Source organism: Tenebrio molitor, chromosome X (genome assembly GCF_963966145.1).
Source record: "Tenebrio molitor chromosome X, icTenMoli1.1, whole genome shotgun sequence".
Classification (NCBI taxonomy): Eukaryota; Metazoa; Arthropoda; class Insecta; order Coleoptera; family Tenebrionidae; genus Tenebrio; species Tenebrio molitor.
Window position 1 is genome coordinate 837,032 of NC_091055.1, and position 6,638 is coordinate 843,669.

Here is a 6,638-nt window from a genome sequence, read left to right on the forward strand (position 1 = left end):
GGATTGCCCTTGTCAAGGCGCTTCTTCTGAGTCGAAAAAAATTTACCTAGATTTTTTCATTTTAGAGAAAATCGCAAAAAACCAAAAAATCCATATTTTTGGCTCCCACAGGAAAAAATGGGTTCAATGGCCGGAACTTTTACTATACCTGAATTCAACTGACCCTATATAACTGACAGCAATTTGGTTCGAATCGGCGACAAAAAATTGTTCGAAAAGTACCACGTACCCCCCCCTTCCATATAATTTTCACTCCGGAAAATCATTTAAACGCCCATAGCTCCCTTATTAAGCAACATTTGGCAATGAATTTTGCACCGTTGGATTGCCCTTGTCAAGGCGCTTCTTCTGAGTCGAAAAAAAATTACCTAGATTTTTTCATTTTAGAGAAAATCGCAAAAAAACAAAAAATCCATATTTTTGGCTCCCACAGGAAAAAATGGGTTCAATGGCCGGAACTTTTACTATACCTGAATTCAACTGACCCTATACAATGACTGACAGCAATTTGGTTCGAATCGGCGACAAAAAATTTTTCGAAAAATACCACGTACCCCCCCCTTCTATATAATTTTCACTTCGGACAATCATTTAAACGCCCATAGCTCCCTTATTAAGCAACATTTGGCAATGAATTTTGCACCGTTGGATTGCCCTTGTCAAGGCGCTTCTTCTGAGTCGAAAAAAATTTACCTAGATTTTTTCATTTTAGAGAAAATCGCAAAAAACCAAAAAATCCATATTTTTGGCTCCCACAGGAAAAAATGGGTTCAATGGCCGGAACTTTTACTATACCTGAATTCAACTGACCCTATACAATAACTGACAGCAATTTGGTTCGAATCGGCGACAAAAAATTTTTCGAAAAGTACCACGTACCCCCCCCCTTCTATATAATTTTCACTCCGGAAAATCATTTAAACGCCCATAGCTCCCTTATTAAGCAACATATGGCAATGAATTTTGCACCGTTGGATTGCCCTTGTCAAGGCGCTTTTTCTGAGTCGAAAAAAATTTACCTAGATTTTTTCATTTTAGAGAAAATCGCAAAAAACCAAAAAATCCATATTTTTGGCTCCCACAGGAAAAAATGGGTTCAATGGCCGGAACTTTTACTATACCTGAATTCAACTGACCCTATACAATAACTGACAGCAATTTGGTTCGAATCGGCGACGAAAAATTTTTCGAAAAGTACCACGTACCCCCCCCTTCTATATAATTTTCACTCCGGAAAATCATTTAAACGCCCATAGCTCCCTTATTAAGCAACATTTGGCAATGAATTTTGCACCGTTGGATTGCCCTTGTCAAGGCGCTTCTTCTGAGTCGAAAAAAATTTACCTAGATTTTTTCATTTTAGAGAAAATCGCAAAAAACCAAAAAATCCATATTTTTGGCTCCCACAGGAAAAAATGGGTTCAATGGCCGGAACTTTTACTATACCTGAATTCAACTGACCCTATACAATAACTGACAGCAATTTGGTTCGAATCGGCGACAAAAAATTTTTCGAAAAGTACCACGTACCCCCCCCTTCTATATAATTTTCACTCCGGAAAATCATTTAAACGCCCATAGCTCCCTTATTAAGCAACATTTGGCAATGAATTTTGCACCGTTGGATTGCCCTTGTCAAGGCGCTTCTTCTGAGTCGAAAAAAATTTACCTAGATTTTTTCATTTTAGAGAAAATCGCAAAAAACCAAAAAATCCATATTTTTGGCTCCCACAGGAAAAAATGGGTTCAATGGCCGGAAATTTTACTATACCTGAATTCAACTGACCCTATATAACTGACAGCAATTTGGTTCGAATCGGCGACAAAAATTTTTTCGAAAAGTACCACGTACCCCCCCCTTCCATATAATTTTCACTCCGGAAAATCATTTAAACGCCCATAGCTCCCTTATTAAGCAACATTTGGCAATGAATTTTGCACCGTTGGATTGCCCTTGTCAAGGCGCTTCTTCTGAGTCGAAAAAAAATTACCTAGATTTTTTCATTTTAGAGAAAATCGCAAAAAAACAAAAAATCCATATTTTTGGCTCCCACAGGAAAAAATGGGTTCAATGGCCGGAACTTTTACTATACCTGAATTCAACTGACCCTATACAATGACTGACAGCAATTTGGTTCGAATCGGCGACAAAAAATTTTTCGAAAAGTACCACGTACCCCCCCCTTCTATATAATTTTCACTCCGGAAAATCATTTAAACGCCCATAGCTCCCTTATTAAGCAACATATGGCAAAGAATTTTGCACCGTTGGATTGCCCTTGTCAAGGCGCTTCTTCTGAGTCGAAAAAAATTTACCTAGATTTTTTCATTTTAGAGAAAATCGCAAAAAACCAAAAAATCCATATTTTTGGCTCCCACAGGAAAAAATGGGTTCAATGGCCGGAACTTTTACTATACCTGAATTCAACTGACCCTATACAATAACTGACAGCAATTTGGTTCGAATCGGCGACAAAAAATTTTTCGAAAAGTACCACGTACCCCCCCCTTCTATATAATTTTCACTCCGGAAAATCATTTAAACGCCCATAGCTCCCTTATTAAGCAACATTTGGCAATGAATTTTGCACCGTTGGATTGCCCTTGTCAAGGCGCTTCTTCTGAGTCGAAAAAAATTTACCAGATTTTTTTCATTTTAGAGAAAATCGCAAAAAACCAAAAAATCCATATTTTTGGCTCCCACAGGAAAAAATGGGTTCAATGGCCGGAACTTTTACTATACCTGAATTCAACTGACCCTATACAATAACTGACAGCAATTTGGTTCGAATCGGCGACAAAAAATTTTTCGAAAAGTACCACGTACCCCCCCCCTTCTATATAATTTTCACTCCGGAAAATCATTTAAACGCCCATAGCTCCCTTATTAAGCAACATATGGCAAAGAATTTTGCACCGTTGGATTGCCCTTGTCAAGGCGCTTCTTCTGAGTCGAAAAAAATTTACCTAGATTTTTTCATTTTAGAGAAAATCGCAAAAAACCAAAAAATCCATATTTTTGGCTCCCACAGGAAAAAATGGGTTCAATGGCCGGAACTTTTACTATACCTGAATTCAACTGACCCTATACAATAACTGACAGCAATTTGGTTCGAATCGGCGACAAAAAATTTTTCGAAAAGTACCACGTACCCCCCCCTTCTATATAATTTTCACTCCGGAAAATCATTTAAACGCCCATAGCTCCCTTATTAAGCAACATTTGGCAATGAATTTTGCACCGTTGGATTGCCCTTGTCAAGGCGCTTCTTCTGAGTCGAAAAAAATTTACCTAGATTTTTTCATTTTAGAGAAAATCGCAAAAAACCAAAAAATCCATATTTTTGGCTCCCACAGGAAAAAATGGGTTCAATGGCCGGAAATTTTACTATACCTGAATTCAACTGACCCTATATAACTGACAGCAATTTGGTTCGAATCGGCGACAAAAATTTTTTCGAAAAGTACCACGTACCCCCCCCCTTCCATATAATTTTCACTCCGGAAAATCATTTAAACGCCCATAGCTCCCTTATTAAGCAACATTTGGCAATGAATTTTGCACCGTTGGATTGCCCTTGTCAAGGCGCTTCTTCTGAGTCGAAAAAAAATTACCTAGATTTTTTCATTTTAGAGAAAATCGCAAAAAAACAAAAAATCCATATTTTTGGCTCCCACAGGAAAAAATGGGTTCAATGGCCGGAACTTTTACTATACCTGAATTCAACTGACCCTATACAATGACTGACAGCAATTTGGTTCGAATCGGCGACAAAAAATTTTTCGAAAAGTACCACGTACCCCCCCCTTCTATATAATTTTCACTCCGGAAAATCATTTAAACGCCCATAGCTCCCTTATTAAGCAACATTTGGCAATGAATTTTGCACCGTTGGATTGCCCTTGTCAAGGCGCTTCTTCTGAGTCGAAAAAAATTTACCTAGATTTTTTCATTTTAGAGAAAATCGCAAAAAACCAAAAAATCCATATTTTTGGCTCCCACAGGAAAAAATGGGTTCAATGGCCGGAACTTTTACTATACCTGAATTCAACTGACCCTATACAATAACTGACAGCAATTTGGTTCGAATCGGCGACAAAAAATTTTTCGAAAAGTACCACGTACCCCCCCCTTCTATATAATTTTCACTCCGGAAAATCATTTAAACGCCCATAGCTCCCTTATTAAGCAACATATGGCAAAGAATTTTGCACCGTTGGATTGCCCTTGTCAAGGCGCTTCTTCTGAGTCGAAAAAAATTTACCTAGATTTTTTCATTTTAGAGAAAATCGCAAAAAACCAAAAAATCCATATTTTTGGCTCCCACAGGAAAAAATGGGTTCAATGGCCGGAACTTTTACTATACCTGAATTCAACTGACCCTATACAATAACTGACAGCAATTTGGTTCGAATCGGCGACAAAAAATTTTTCGAAAAGTACCACGTACCCCCCCCTTCTATATAATTTTCACTCCGGAAAATCATTTAAACGCCCATAGCTCCCTTATTAAGCAACATTTGGCAATGAATTTTGCACCCTTGGATTGCCCTTGTCAAGGCGCTTCTTCTGAGTCGAAAAAAATTTACCTAGATTTTTTCATTTTAGAGAAAATCGCAAAAAACCAAAAAATCCATATTTTTGGCTCCCACAGGAAAAAATGGGTTCAATGGCCGGAACTTTTACTATACCTGAATTCAACTGACCCTATACAATAACTGACAGCAATTTGGTTCGAATCGGCGACAAAAAAATTTTCGAAAAATACCACGTACCCCCCCCTTCTATATAATTTTCACTCCGGAAAATCATTTAAACGTCCATAGCTCCCTTATTAAGCAACATATGGCAATGAATTTTGCACCGTTGGATTGCCCTTGTCAAGGCGCTTCTTCTGAGTCGAAAAAAATTTACCTAGATTTTTTCATTTTAGAGAAAATCGCAAAAAACCAAAAAATCCATATTTTTGGCTCCCACAGGAAAAAATGGGTTCAATGGCCGGAACTTTTACTATACCTGAATTCAACTGACCCTATACAATAACTGACAGCAATTTGGTTCGAATCGGCGACAAAAAAATTTTCGAAAAGTACCACGTGCCCCCCCTTCTATATAATTTTCACTCCGGAAAATCATTTAAACGCCCATAGCTCCCTTATTAAGCAACATATGGCAATGAATTTTGCACCGTTGGATTGCCCTTGTCAAGGCGCTTCTTCTGAGTCGAAAAAAATTTACCTAGATTTTTTCATTTTAGAGAAAATCGCAAAAAACCAAAAAATCCATATTTTTGGCTCCCACAGGAAAAAATGGGTTCAATGGCCGGAACTTTTACTATACCTGAATTCAACTGACCCTATACAATAACTGACAGCAATTTGGTTCGAATCGGCGACAAAAAATTTTTCGAAAAGTACCACGTACCCCCCCCTTCTATATAATTTTCACTCCGGAAAATCATTTAAACGCCCATAGCTCCCTTATTAAGCAACATATGGCAAAGAATTTTGCACCGTTGGATTGCCCTTGTCAAGGCGCTTCTTCTGAGTCGAAAAAAATTTACCTAGATTTTTTCATTTTAGAGAAAATCGCAAAAAACCAAAAAATCCATATTTTTGGCTCCCACGGGAAAAAATGGGTTCAATGGCCGGAACTTTTACTATACCTGAATTCAACTGACCCTATACAATAACTGACAGCAATTTGGTTCGAATCGGCGACAAAAAATTTTTCGAAAAGTACCACGTACCCCCCCCTTCTATATAATTTTCACTCCGGAAAATCATTTAAACGCCCATAGCTCCCTTATTAAGCAACATATGGCCAAGAATTTTGCACCGTTGGATTGCCCTTGTCAAGGCGCTTCTTCTGAGTCGAAAAAAATTTACCTAGATTTTTTCATTTTAGAGAAAATCGCAAAAAACCAAAAAATCCATATTTTTGGCTCCCACAGGAAAAAATGGGTTCAATGGCCGGAACTTTTACTATACCTGAATTCAACTGACCCTATACAATAACTGACAGCAATTTGGTTCGAATCGGCGACAAAAAATTTTTCGAAAAGTACCACGTACCCCCCCCTTCTATATAATTTTCACTCCGGAAAATCATTTAAACGCCCATAGCTCCCTTATTAAGCAACATATGGCAATGAATTTTGCACCGTTGGATTGCCCTTGTCAAGGCGCTTCTTCTGAGTCGAAAAAAATTTACCTAGATTTTTTCATTTTAGAGAAAATCGCAAAAAACCAAAAAATCCATATTTTTGGCTCCCACAGGAAAAAATGGGTTCAATGGCCGGAACTTTTACTATACCTGAATTCAACTGACCCTATACAATAACTGACAGCAATTTGGTTCGAATCGGCGACAAAAAATTTTTCGAAAAGTACCACGTACCCCCCCCCTTCTATATAATTTTCACTCCGGAAAATCATTTAAACGCCCATAGCTCCCTTATTAAGCAACATATGGCAAAGAATTTTGCACCGTTGGATTGCCCTTGTCAAGGCGCTTCTTCTGAGTCGAAAAAAATTTACCTAGATTTTTTCATTTTAGAGAAAATCGCAAAAAACCAAAAAATCCATATTTTTGGATCCCACAGGAAAAAATGGGTTCAATGGCCGGAACTTTTACT